We start from the raw sequence: 12,939 nt of genomic DNA on the forward strand, positions 1-12,939 counted from the left end.
GGCGGGGGTGACAGTCCTGGTGCACTCAGGGACCTCCAGAGGTCCCCCGCTAGCCACGGCGTGCGTGGGCCGGGCCGCCATCGCTGCAGGCGTCATTCCCGATGGGTGGAGGGGCGGCTGCCCCTGGGGTGATGTGGCTGTCCCAAGGTCCCGCCAAGGGCCAGCGGTGGCCGGGACAGAGGCCCCCGCCACGCACTCCACGCTGACCTACATTCCCTCACACCAACCTTGGAGCATCCCCAAGTCCTTCGGCGTCTTTCTCTGAAGGCCGTTGCTGGGCAACGGTTGCTAGGTAAAATTCATCGCTAATGAGGAGTCAGGGCTCTGGGTCAGAGGCCAGAGCGCTGCACAACGAGGCTCCAGCATGAGGACAAAATGGCAGCGTGGCCCGGGGGTGGCCCAGGGGTGGGCCGGCGCAGGTGGGCCGGTGCAGGTTGGCCGGGGCATGTGGGCGGGGGATGGGCCGGCGCAGGTGGGCGGGGGCTCGAGGACAGGTGGTGCTGCGGTCAGGGTGTGGACAGCAACGCCGAGGTCACATGGAAGCCGGGTGTGGGTGGTGACCCAGGCAGGGGCAGCGGCCTGCAGTGCGGGGGGCTGGGTTCTGCCACGCCGTGGGCAGGGGGAGCCCACGCGCTGCTGAGCAGCCCAGGAGGCCTCAGGGGCTCCAGAGGCCACCCGCCTTCCCAGGAGGGGAGCACGCGGCCTCACGGGAAGGAAGGGTGACGCGTGTCCTCACGGGAAGCAGGGTGACATGTGTCCTCATGGGAAGGAAGGGTGACGCGTGACCTCACGGGAAGCAGGGTGACCTGTGTCCTCACGGGAAGCAGGGTGACGCGTGTCCTCACGGGAAGGAAGGGTGACACGTGACCTCACGGGAAGGAAGGGTGACACATGACCTCACGGAAGGGTGACACATGACCTCACGGGAAGGAAGGGTGACACGTGACCTCACGGGAAGGAAGGGTGACGCGTGACCTCACGGGAAGCAGGGTGACATGTGTCCTCACGGGAAGGAAGGGTGACGTGTGACCTCACGGGAAGGAAGGGTGACACGTGTCCTCACAGGAAGATCCCTTGGTGGCCTTTAGGCCTCACAGAAAAGTACCACGAAGCGGGGTCCCCTGTGCATGCCCAGGTCCGCCCCTCCTCTGAAGAGCCCCGCCTGGGACCCTCCCAATCACAGCCCGTGGGGCTCAGAGCCAATGTCCCCCATGGCAGACTTGGTCAAGTCTCTGGAATGGGACTCTTGACCAGAGGGGCACAAGTGTTACGCGGGAACGTTTCTCCTCGGCTAGGGTTTCCTTGGGGAAGACATTGTCTGCGGCCCCCAGCTGATCCAGGTTCATCCTCGGGCAGAGAGCGGGGAGCTCCTGCTGGCACAGACGGCCGCTGTCAGAGACAAAGGAAGGACGTCAGCCATCTTCAGGGCACAAGCGTGAGCTTTTGGTTTAGCGAGAGGAAGAATGTGGGGAAGTGGGCAGACGATGAACCGTGGCCCAGCTCTGCCCTCGCTGGCGGGGTCCGCGGGGTGCTGCTGTCCTGGCTGCTGGTCTGTCCTGTGGGTCTGTCCTGTCCTCGGGGATGGCTTTCTCCACCCCTGCTTGTGAGCATCTTAATGTGCAGGCCTGCCACTCTTGACGTTCAGAGAGATCACAGTCGCTGTGGAGAGAACAGCTCAGAACCAAGAAGGGTGGTGCTCTGAGCGCTGGAAGGAAGCTCCCCAGGGAGGTCGGGGCTCGGCCAGCGGTGTGCTGGGTCCCTGGAGCCTCGGGCCCCTTTCCTAAGGGCCACTGCACCACTCCTGGCCCTGGAGCCCCTCTGAACCACAGGACCAGGACCACCTTCACATTTTCCCTTGCCCTGGAATAGCCCAGCGCTGCCCAGAGACAGCTGGGTAGACAGAACCAGGAAGGAAAGCCACGGTGAGCTGAGGTAGAAGGTGAGACAGAAATCAGCCGGCAAAGCCTCGACTGCCTTCTTGTTCAGGGAAGTCTCAGGCTAAGTTTCTGGGAAACTCTGCCAAGTCCTTCGGTGAAGCTGGGTCCTGGGACCCGTCCACCAGGGAAGCTGCAGACCAGGGGTCCCTCTCAACCCCAGTGCAGGGCTCTGTCTTGCCTTCTGTAGCCCCCACCCAGCCTGAAAGAGGAGGCAGCCCTGGGGGCCCCTCCATGCAGATCTTGTCCATGCAGACCCTGTCCATGCAGACCCTGTCCATGCAGATCTTGTCCATGTAGATCCTGTCCATGCAGATCCTGTCCATGCAGACCCTGTCCATGCAGATCCTGTCCATGCAGACCTTGTCCATGCAGACCCTGTCCATGCAGATCTTGTCCATGCAGATCTTGTCCATGCAGATCCTGTCCATGCAGACCCTGTCCATGCAGATCCTGTCCATGCAGACCTTGTCCATGCAGACCTTGTCCATGACCTTGTCCATGCAGACCCTGTCCATGCAGATCTTGTCCATGCAGATCTTGTCCATGCAGATCTTGTCCATGCAGACCCTGTCCATGCAGATCTTGTCCATGTAGATCCTGTCCATGCAGATCTTGTCCATGCAGATCTTGTCCATGCAGACCCTGTCCATGCAGACCTTGTCCATGCAGACCTTGTCCATGCAGACCCTGTCCATGCAGATCTTGTCCATGCAGATCTTGTCCATGCAGACCCTGTCCATGCAGATCTTGTCCATGCAGATCTTGTCCATGCAGACTTTGTCCATGCAGACCCTGTCCATGCAGATCTTGTGCATGCAGATCCTGCCCATGCAGACCCTGTCCATGCAGACCTTGTCCATGCAGATCTTGTCCATGCAGACTTTGTCCATGCAGACCCTGTCCATGCAGACCTTGTCCATGCAGATCTTGTCCATGCAGATCCTGTCCATGCAGATCCTGTCCATGCAGATCTTGTCCATGCAGATCCTGTCCATGCAGACCTTGTCCATGCAGATCTTGTCCATGCAGATCCTGTCCATGCAGACCCTGTCCATGCAGACCTTGTCCATGCAGATCTTGTCCATGCAGATCCTGTCCATGCAGATCCTGTCCATGCAGATCTTGTCCATGCAGACTTTGTCCACGCAGACCCTGTCCATGCAGATCTTGTCCATGTAGACCCTCCATGCAGACCCCATCTTGTCTGCTCTTGAAAGATGCATAAAGTCTGGAAATTCATCCAAGTGCCATCTCCTCAGCTCTTGGTGTAGGAGCCCAGGGCTTGGTTGGCCATGAATGCTGGCTGCTGGTGTAGGACTTGTGTGAGGAGGGTGTGAAGGCGCGTTGCCCTCCGCAGGTATGCCTGGGGTGGGCAGGTGGGAGCACAGAGCAGCAGGGCCCGGAGGCTTGCCTCACCTCTTTCTCTGCCACATCTTGGGTGCTTCTCAAAACCAGATCCTGCCCTACCATGATTTGAGCCTGGGTTGGCCACCAGCCTCACGTTGGGCCCGGAAGATGACTTGTAGGTGGGAGAGGCACTGGCTGGGTGTGCCGGGCAGCTGCCCTGGCCCCTGATGGCCGTCCTCTGGCCCCGGCAGATCAGGGTGTGCATGCAACTGTGGAGGTCTAGCAAGAAAGCGCCTTGAAAACACTTGGAGCCCGGCCAATCTGATAGCAGAAAACACATTTTGAGAACTATAGAGAAGCTGGTGTTCTTTGTGCTAGCTGAGTGGCTGTCTCAGTGAGCAACTGCAGGGCAGCTTGTGCAGAGTAGTGTGAGCTTGCTGGAGCTCTGTGTGCGAATGTGAGTGCATGCACACGCACATGTGCGTGTGTGCCCACGTGTGTTTGTGTGTCTCACTCAACGCCTCCGCACCCGTGGATCTGCGTGTGAGTGGAGGGAGGCCGGTGCTCCTGGCGGGAGTTGGGGACCTGAGGTCAGGCCTGCAGGCTGGGTTCTGGGCTGTGGGCCGGCTCGGGCCAGGCCCGGGGTATGGCTGCTGAGGCGCGACTCTTACACATCCCGAGGCCTTGGGGACCAAAGGTGGGCCCTGCGGGGAGCTTGGTGACCCGGGGAGCAAGTGCCGGTGAGCCAGGCTGCACACGGGCGCCGCTAACGCGCCTCACACGCCGCGGTGAGGAACAGGCGAGCGGGCTGCGTACGGAGCCCAGGTGCTGCTCAGGCTGCTCATCCCGGGCTGCCCGTCTGTCCCGGGCTGCCCGTCCATCCGGGGCTGCCTGTCCATCCGGGCTGTCCATCCATCCCGGGCTGCCCGTCCATGCGGGGCTGCCCGTCGGGCTGCCCGTCTAGGCTGCGTCTGGTTGGTGTAGTTGGGCTTAGAGCGTTCCAGGCTGGGCTGTCCAGGAAGGCCTGGCTGTGAGCGCCTGGCTCTGCCCTACAGACTGTTCCCAGCAGTGGGAAGGCACATCGCACAGGGTGACTTGGAGGCCAGGAATGAGTCGACCCTCATTCAGCCAGAAGCGAGGGCCCTCGGGGGGGTGCGGGGGCTGGGGCGGTGTCCAGGCTGCAGAAGTCAACCGTCTGCCCCAGGAGGACCCCAGGCCAGGCCGTGCCCACAGCGGCGTATGGAGAACTGGAGTCCTGTGACCATGGCGCCATCTACCAGGCTGTCTGGCACGTCTGCTCAGCTCTCAGATGGAGGAGGGGGCTGTGGCCTGGTGGGGCTCCATGTGGTCAGGAGTGGACTGTGGGGACGGATGTGGAGACCAGCAGAAGGGCATGCTGGGCTGTGATGGAATGTGTGCAGCAGGGCTCAGGGAGAGGCTCTTGCTGGGCTTTGAAGGGTGGTTAGGAGTTCACCAGCTGGGTAGGAGGGAGGAGGCAAGAGTGTCTCCTGCCAGTGGGTCCCTTCTCCCGGAGCGGGGGGCAGACCGTGGAGGAAGAGGGGCTCTGGCAGCCCCTGCGGCGCCCCCCCACCCCAGGCAGCCCGGGGATTAAGCCGACTTTGTTGGGATTACTGCTGCCAATCAAGTTCAAGTGCATTTTTAAGAGCTTAATTTTCGGTCCTAGGTTTGGAATAAAATCATCAAGTCCAGTCGATTAAGCTCATTAAGATGGGTGGACTGGCTGGAGAATTAATTAGGGACCTGTTATCCTTTGTCTGGATTAGCTGAGCCGGCCCAGGGCCGGGTTCTGCTCCAAGACCAGCCCAGAATCTCTTCAGTGGGGCCGCAGACTCCACCGTGTGGGGGGTGGGCCTGGGCACCTCCCCTGAGGGCGAGCACAGGCCAGGCGGCCACCCCAGAGGGCTCTGGAGGTCACGCAGCACCACGCAGCGCCACGCAGTGCCATGCAGTGCCACGCGGTACCACACAGTGCCATGCAGCACCATGCAGCGCCATGCAGTGCCACGCAGTGCCATGCAGCACCACGCAGCGCCACTCAGCGCCACACAGTGCCACGCGGTACCACGCAGTGCCATGCAGTGCCATGCAGTGCCACGCGGTGCCACGCAGTGCCACGCGGTACCACGCAGTGCCATGCAGCACCACACAGTGCCATGCAGCACCATGCAGCGCCATGCAGTGCCACGCAGTGCCATGCAGCACCACGCAGCGCCACTCAGCGCCACACAGTGCCACGCGGTACCACGCAGTGCCATGCAGTGCCATGCAGTGCCACGCGGTGCCACGCAGTGCCACGCGGTACCACGCAGTGCCATGCAGCACCACGCAGCGCCACTCAGCGCCACACAGTGCCACGCGGTACCACGCAGTGCCATGCAGTGCCATGCAGTGCCACGCGGTGCCACGCAGTGCCACGCGGTACCACGCAGTGCCATGCAGCACCATGCAGCACCATGCAGTGCCACGCAGTGCCATGCAGCACCATGCAGCGCCATGCAGCACCATGCAGCACCATGCAGCACCATGCAGCACCATGCAGTGCCACGCAGTGCCATGCAGCACCACGCAGCGCCACACAGCGCCACACAGTGCCACGCGGTACCACGCAGTGCCATGCAGTGCCATGCAGCACCATGCAGCACCATGCAGCACCATGCAGTGCCACGCAGTGCCATGCAGCACCACGCAGCGCCACACAGCGCCACACAGTGCCACGCGGTACCACGCAGTGCCATGCAGTGCCATGCAGCACCATGCAGTGCCACGCGGTGCCACGCAGTGCCACGCGGTACCACGCAGTGCCACGCAGTGCCATGCAGCACCATGCAGTGCCACGCAGTGCCATGCAGCACCATGCAGCACCATGCAGCGCCATGCAGTGCCACGCGGTGCCACGCAGTGCCACGCAGTGCCACGCAGTGCCACGCAGCACCATGCAGCACCACGCAGCGCCACGCAGCGCCATGCAGCACCATGCAGCGCCATGCAGTGCCACGCGGTACCACGCAGTGCCATGCAGCACTACGCAGTGCCATGCAGTGCCATGCAGCACCATGCAGCACCACGCAGTGCCACGCAGCGCCATGCAGCGCCACACGGTACCATGCAGCACCATGCAGCACCATGCAGTGCCACACAGCGCCACGCAGTGCCACGCAGCACCATGCAGCACCACGCGGTGCCACGCGCCTCCTGGCCCTCTTCCCACGTCTCCCTGGCTTTCAGTGGCCCCCCCCGCCCCCAGCTAGTGGGCCCCAAAGCTCCAAGAGACCAGCTGGGAAATCAGCGACCACAGCCTGAGGCCACACCCCTGCGGCTGCCCCCCATGTGGCTGCCCCCCATGTGGCTGCCCCCCATGTGGCTGCCCCCTTCCCCCCCGTGTGGCTGCCCCCCCCGTGAGGCTGCCCCCCCATGTGGCTGCTCCCCCATGTGGCTGCCCCCCTCCCCCCCCCGTGTGGCTGCCCCCTCCCCCCCATGTGGCTGCCCCCCTTCCCCCCCATGTGGCTGCCCCCCTCCCCCCCCGTGTGGCTGCCCCCTTCCCCCCCCGTGTGGCTGCCCCCCTTCCCCCCCGTGTGGCTGCCCCCCCGTGAGGCTGCCCCCTTTCCCCCCCACCCGCCTGCCCTGCCCTGCCCATCCTTGCGAGTCTCTCTTGACTCTCAGGGCTCTGGGTCCAGCCACGCCGGAAGCTTTCTCCTGGGCTTTTCAGTGCCGGGATCCAGGCCAGTCCTCGGTTCCTGCCAAGCCTGCTGAAACGCCATCTCTTCCGTCGACAAGTGAGGCTTGACTCTTGACCGGTCCACTCGGAGGTGGGGCGGCAGAGGGGATAGGGGAGCTGGGGCCCTGCTGGGGGGCCGGGAAGTCGCTCTGTGCCGCTAGCCCTCCCCACAGCCATGGCTGCTGTACTCAGGCCCAGCTGGGTCAGCTTGGGGGCTTCTTTCTCTGTCCCCAGAGGAGTGTGGTGAGACAGTGGAGGGGCCTGGGTTCGAACCCTTCCCCAGCCAGGCATGTGACCCTGTGTGGGCAGAGCGAGGGGAAGGCATGCCACGCACTGGAGGCCGGGGGGCAGAGCGGGGGCCGGGGGGCAGTGCGGGGGCCGGGGGGCAGAGCGGGGGCCGGGGGGCAGAGCGGGGGCCGGGGGGCAGTGCGGGGGCCGGGGGGCAGTGCGGGGGCCGGGGGGCAGTGCGGGGGCTGGGGCGGTCAGGAGCTGTGTCAGGGGTGTGTCAGGAGGTGTGTCAGGAGGTGTGTCAGGAGGTGTGTCAGGAGGCGTGTCAGGAGGTGTGTCAGGAGGTGTGTCAGGAGGTGTGTCAGGTGTGTCAGGAGGTGTGTCAGGAGGTGTGTCAGGAGGTGTGTCAGGAGGTGTCAGGTGTCAGGAGGTGTGTCAGGAGGTGTGTCAGGAGGTGTGTCAGGAGGCGTGTCGGGTGACAGGAGGTGTGTCAGGAGGTGTGTCAGGAGGTGTGTCAGGAGGCGTGTCAGGGGGTGTGTCAGGAGGTGTGTCAGGAGGTGTGTCAGGAGGTGTGTCAGGAGGTGTGTCAGGAGGTATGTCAGGAGGTGTGTCAGGGGGTGTGTCAGGGGTGTGTCAGGAGGTGTCAGAGGTGTCAGGAGGTGTGTCAGAGGTGTGTCAGGAGGTGTGTCAGGAGGTGTGTCAGGAGGTGTGTCAGGGGTGTCAGGAGGTGTGTCAGGAGGTGTGTCAGGTGTGTCAGGTGTCAGGAAGTGTGTCAGGAGGCGTGTCAGGAGGTGTCAGGAGGTGTGTCAGGAGGTGTGTCAGGAGGTGTGTCAGGAGGCGTGTCAGGAGGCGTGTCAGGAGGTGTGTCAGGAGGCGTGTCAGGGGTGTCAGGAGGTGTGTCAGGAGGCGTGTCAGGAGGCGTGTCAGGAGGTGTGTCAGGAGGTTTGTCAGGAGGTGTGTCAGGAGGTGTGTCAGGAGGTGTGTCAGGGGTGTGTCAGGAGGTGTCAGAGGTGTGTCAGGAGGCGTGTCAGGTGTGTCAGGAGGTGTGTCAGGAGGTGTGTCAGGAGGTGTGTCAGGAGGCGTGTCAGGTGTGTCAGGAGGTGTGTCAGGAGGCGTGTCAGGAGGTGTCAGGAGGCGTGTCAGGAGGTGTGTCAGGGGGTGTGTCAGGGGTGTCGGGAGGCGTGTCAGGAGGTTTCAGGAGGTGTGTCAGGTGTGTCAGGAGGTGTGTCAGGAGGGGTGTCAGGAGGGGTTTCAGGAGGTGTGTCAGAAGGCATGTCAGGAGGTGTGTCAGGAGGTGTCAGGGTGTGTCAGGAGGCGTGTCAGGAGGTGTGTCAGGAGGCGTGTCAGGAGGTGTCAGAGGTGTGTCAGGAGGCGTGTCAGGTGTGTCAGGAGGTGTGTCAGGAGGTGTGTCAGGAGGTGTGTCAGGAGGCGTGTCAGGTGTGTCAGGAGGTGTGTCAGGAGGCGTGTCAGGAGGTGTCAGGAGGCGTGTCAGGAGGTGTGTCAGGGGGTGTGTCAGGGGTGTCGGGAGGCGTGTCAGGAGGTTTCAGGAGGTGTGTCAGGTGTGTCAGGAGGTGTGTCAGGAGGGGTGTCAGGAGGGGTTTCAGGAGGTGTGTCAGAAGGCATGTCAGGAGGTGTGTCAGGAGGTGTGTCAGGGTGTGTCAGGAGGCGTGTCAGGAGGCGTGTCAGGAGGTGTCAGGAGGTGTGTCAGGAGGTGTGTCAGGTGTGTCAGGAGGTGTGTCAGGAGGCGTGTCAGGGGTGTCAGGAGGTGTGTCAGGAGGTGTGTCAGGAGGCGTGTCAGGAGGTGTGTCAGGAGGTGTGTCAGGAGGTTTGTCAGGTGTGTCAGGAGTTGTGTCAGGAGGTGTGTCAGGAGGCGTGTCAGGGGTGTGTCAGGGGGTGTCAGAGGTGTCAGGAGGTGTGTCAGGAGGTGTGTCAGGAGGTGTGTCAGAGGTGTGTCAGGAGGTGTGTCAGGAGGCGTGTCAGGAGTTGTGTCAGTAGGCGTGTCAGGAGGTGTCAGGAGGTGTGTCAGGACGTGTGTCAGGAGGCGTGTCAGGAGGCGTGTCAGGAGGTGTGTCAGGAGGTGTGTCAGAGGTGTGTCAGGAGGTGTGTCAGGAGGTGTGTCAGGAGGCGTGTCAGGAGGCGTGTCTGGAGGTGTGTCAGGAGGTGTGTCAGGAGGTGTGTCAGGAGGTGTGTCAGGAGGTGTGTCAGGAGGTGTGTCAGGAGGTGTCAAAGGTGTGTCAGGAGGCGTGTCAGGTGTGTCAGGAGGTGTGTCAGGAGGTGTGTCAGGAGGCGTGTCAGGTGTGTCAGGAGGTGTGTCAGGAGGCGTGTCAGGAGGTGTGTCAGGGGGTGTGTCAGGGGTGTCGGGAGGCGTGTCAGGAGGTTTCAGGAGGTGTGTCAGGTGTGTCAGGAGGTGTGTCAGGAGGGGTGTCAGGAGGGGTTTCAGGAGGTGTGTCAGAAGGCATGTCAGGAGGTGTGTCAGGAGGTGTGTCAGGAGGCGTGTCAGGTGTCAGGAGGTGTGTCAGGAGGTGTGTCAGGAGGTGTGTCAGAGGTGTCAGGAGGCGTGTCAGGAGGCGTGTCAGGAGGTGTCAGGTGTGTCAGGAGGTGTGTCAGGTGTGTCAGGAGGTGTGTCAGGAGGTGTGTCAGGAGGTGTGTCAGGAGGTGTTTCAAGAGGTGTCAGGAGGTGTGTCAGGGGTGTCAGGAGGTGTGTCAGGAGATGTGTCAGGAGGCGTGTCAGGGGTGTCAGGAGGTGTGTCAGGAGGTGTGTCAGGAGGTGTTTCAGGAGGTATGTCAGGTGTGTCAGGGGGTGTTTCAGGGGTGTGTCAGGAGGTGTGTCAGGGGGTGTGTCAGGGGTGTGTCAGGAGGTGTGTCAGAGGTGTGTCAGGAGGTGTGTCAGGAGGCGTGTCAGGTGTGTCAGGAGGTGTGTCAGGAGGCGTGTCAGGAGGTGTGTCAGGAGGTGTGTCAGGAAGTGTGTCAGGAGGTGTGTCAGGAGGTGTGTCAGGTGGTGTGTCAGGAGGCATGTCAGGAGGTGTGTCAGGGGGTGTGTCAGGGGTGTCAGGAGGTGTGTCAGGAGGTGTGTCAGGGGGTGTGTCAGGGGTGTCAGGAGGTGTGTCAGGGGTGTCGGGAGGCGTGTCAGAGGTGTGTCGGGAGGCGTGTTGGGTGGCTTCGGCGTCCCGATGCATCAGGTGTCTGGGTCTCCTGAGCACAGTGGTGTTTTTTGCTGGCCCTGGGGCTCGAACGCTGGGCCTGGGCGCTGTCCTTGAGCCTCTTTGTGCTCAGGGTGAGTGCTCTACCATTGAATCACAGCACCACTTCTGGAGATCAGAGTCTCACGGTCTCTCCTGCCCAGGGCTGGCTTCGAACCGCCATCCTCAGATCTCAGCCTCCTGAGCCTCGGATGCAGGCGTGAGCGCTGGCTCCACGGCCCTTTGGAAGCCAATGCTGACTCCCGTGGCTGAAGGCAGGAGTTGCCGGGGGGAGACTCGGCCAGCTCTCTGGTCTACAGCCTGGGCCTGACCAACAAGTTCCAGGGAGCCCTCCCTCCCCCACCCCCGACCGTCCCCCCCAAAGTGACAGATGTCCTCTGCCTCTGGGCCTTTGCCTGTGCGGTTTGCTCTGCCGCACGTTTGTGTGTGGCCGCCCCTCCACGCCCGGCACAGAGCGCCTGCGAGCCGGGGATGGGGTTCACTCCACAGCGGCCGCGGGTGCGGATTCAGTCTCCACGGCCTACGCGGCTACATTTATCCTTCCTACACAGTCACCCCGTGGGTGAGCCGCAGGACCGCGGGGAGCTCTCTAGCGCCCTCTGTTGTATCCAGTCTGACATCTGGTTCGTAGTTTTCACTTGTCGCTCATATCCGCTCAGAAGCTAAATTCTCATCGGAAATCACTCGATCCGCATTTAGATTTGATAAAATTTACTGCAGAAAGAGATTTACATTCCCAAGTAGTTCCAAAATATCTGAACGATTCGAGCAGCCGCTTTTAACTTGGAATGATGACAATGCGGTGCCGTGCGGCCTTCAGCCCGCGTCTGCCCAGCGCCGCGTGGCGCCCGGTGCGGGCGGCTCCGGCCTCTGCGGGCCAGGTGGCTCTCGGACATTGCCTGAGCTGCAGCGCTCAGGGCAAGGGTGGCCAGCACGGGGCCGCCAGGAGCTGAGCGCCGCCCGAGTCAGCGCCCGCCCCGGGCTGAGCGGGCTCCACACTGAGGCTGGGCAGCGCGGGGCAGCGCCCTCCGGCCCTCGGCCGGGCCCCTCACGCCGTCCCTGCGTCCTCTCCTCTTGGCTGCCATGGACTCAGCCTGGATATCCTCACCCCATCACGGGGCCCGCCGGGGCGGCCCGCCTCCCGGCGTGGGCTGGTGCGCAGGTGGCTGGCGGGCTGAGGGCATGGCCCACGCACCTCCTCTTGGGGAGAGGGCGTGGAGACGCCCCAGGCCCTCCCACGGACAGACACGCCGGTGTCCATGCACAGGCCGGGCTCGCGCCGTGGGGTTCGGTGGACGAGTTCCACCTCGGTCAGCCGTGGCTCGGGCTCCGCGTTCGCTCTGCTCAGGAACGGGCGCGGCTCCCCATCCACGGGCTCCGGGGCCGCGGGCGGCTGGCCTCCTGCTGCTGACCGGCGTGGGGTGGACGCGTCCCCAGGGTGCGTGGTGGTGGGCGAGCTCCCGGCCGCTGCTCGTGGAAGCTGGGCGAGTCGGGGAGCTCGGCCCTCCCGGGTGCCAGGAGCGAGAGAGAAGAGCGGCTGCCCGGGAGGGGCTGCGGGGCTCAGACAGGGCAGGGCAGGGGCGGCCGCGCCTGTGCCTGGCCCCCGCCGGGCCCGGGGCTGGGGGGGCAGCCACGCGAGGGACCGAGAGCCGGGCTGGTGGCCAGCACTGGCTGGGCAGGGCCTGGGGCCTCAGCACGCAGCTTCTCATGTGACCTGGGCCTCCATGTGGATGCTGGGGGGGCGGGGGGGAGGGGAGGGGGGGACGCTGCCCTGGACACGGAGTCCTCGTGGTGGGTTTTGCTCTTGGCTCCACGCAGGCGATGGTGTCTGTCGCTGTGCTGGTCTTGCGAATCAAATCTGCTACACCATCCCCTCCCTCCAGTGTCTTGGGGAGTAGTTCATTAATTAGACGCTCCTCCTACTGAATGTAACTCCCATCGGACACGCAGGGGCTTTGGAAGAGTCTTACTGGCCAGAGTGCTGGGAGAAACAACCTGGGCGCTGCTTCTCAGCCTTGGGCAGGGGCAGTCAGGGAAGGCTGCCTGGAAGAGGGGTCATCTCAGCAGAGGCCTGGGGCAGAGCATCTGCGGAGCGCACCAGGCAGAGGACACAGCACGCGCCAAGGCCCTGAGGCTTGTGGGGTGTGTGTGCCTGTAAGCAGGTGTAGAACGAACAGAAACAGACATCTCTGCCCAAGGTTGCTTTGCTCAGGATTAAAAGAAGAACAGAGCCAGCGCCGGTGGCTCACGCCTGTCGTCCTAGCTACTCAGAAGGCTGAGGTCTGAGGATCAAAGGCCCATGAGACTTTTATCTCCTCAGAACTACTCAGAAAAAGCTGGAAGTGGTGCTGTGGCTCGAGTGGTAGAGTGCTAGCCTTGAGTACAGAGAGGGAAGGGTGGAGGCGGGCAGGCCCCTGGGGCCCCTGCAGCTCTGTCCCGGGCGGAGGGCTGGAGGGCTGGGAGAGCACCTAATAGCAGCCTGGACCCGGGG

The sequence above is a fragment of the Dipodomys merriami genome, unplaced genomic scaffold (assembly GCF_024711535.1).
Source record: "Dipodomys merriami isolate MVZ:Mamm:240054 unplaced genomic scaffold, mDipMer1.0.p SCAF_114, whole genome shotgun sequence".
Lineage (NCBI taxonomy): Eukaryota > Metazoa > Chordata > Mammalia > Rodentia > Heteromyidae > Dipodomys > Dipodomys merriami.